The sequence below is a fragment of the Saccopteryx bilineata genome, chromosome 6 (assembly GCF_036850765.1).
Source record: "Saccopteryx bilineata isolate mSacBil1 chromosome 6, mSacBil1_pri_phased_curated, whole genome shotgun sequence".
NCBI lineage: Eukaryota > Metazoa > Chordata > Mammalia > Chiroptera > Emballonuridae > Saccopteryx > Saccopteryx bilineata.
In genome coordinates this window covers 21,409,737-21,410,348 of record NC_089495.1, presented here as the reverse complement: position 1 = coordinate 21,410,348, position 612 = coordinate 21,409,737, and the positions used below count along the sequence as shown (strand labels likewise).

The following is a 612-nucleotide window of genomic DNA, read 5'->3' as shown; positions in this document are numbered from 1 at the left end:
AAACCTGTCACAAGACGACAAATCCTGTATGATCCCACTTACATGAAGTACCTAAAGGAGTCCGAGTCACAGCGACAGGAGGTAGACTGGCGGCTGCCAGGGCTGTGAGATGAGGGAACGAGGAGTTAATATTTAATAGACATACAGTCTCAGTCTGGGGAGATGAAAGGAGTTCTGAAGATGGATAGTGGCGATGGTTGCACAACAATGTGAACATACCTAACTCCACTGAACTGTACACTTAAAAATGGTTCAAGTGGCCCTGGCCGGTTGGCTCAGTGGTAGAACGTCGGCCTCGCGTGCGGAAGTCCCGGGTTCAATTCCCGGCCAGGGCACACAGGAGAAGCGCCCATCTGCTTCTCCACTCCTCCCCCTCTCCTTCCTCTCTGTCTCTCTCTTCCTCTCCCACAGTGAGGCTCCATTGGAGCAAAATGGCCCGGGCGCTGGGGATGGCTCCTTGGCCTCTGCCCCAGGCGCTAGAGTGGCTCTGGTCGCGACAGAGCGACTCCCCGGAGGGGCAGAGCGTTGCCCCCTGGTGGGCGTGCCAGGTGGATCCCGGTTGGGTGCATGCGGGAGTCTGTCTGACTGTCTCTCCCCTTTCCAGCTTCGGAA

The 612-nt window shown here is 56.9% G+C and overlaps 1 non-coding gene across 1 annotated transcript; it reads left to right on the top strand.

The window, feature by feature from the left end:
- The first annotated feature begins 259 nt into the window (after positions 1-259).
- TRNAA-CGC (transfer RNA alanine (anticodon CGC)) lies at positions 260-335 on the top strand. The gene has a single exon. It is a non-coding gene; the product is annotated as a tRNA-Ala (tRNA).
- Positions 336-612: the final 277 nt, after the last annotated feature.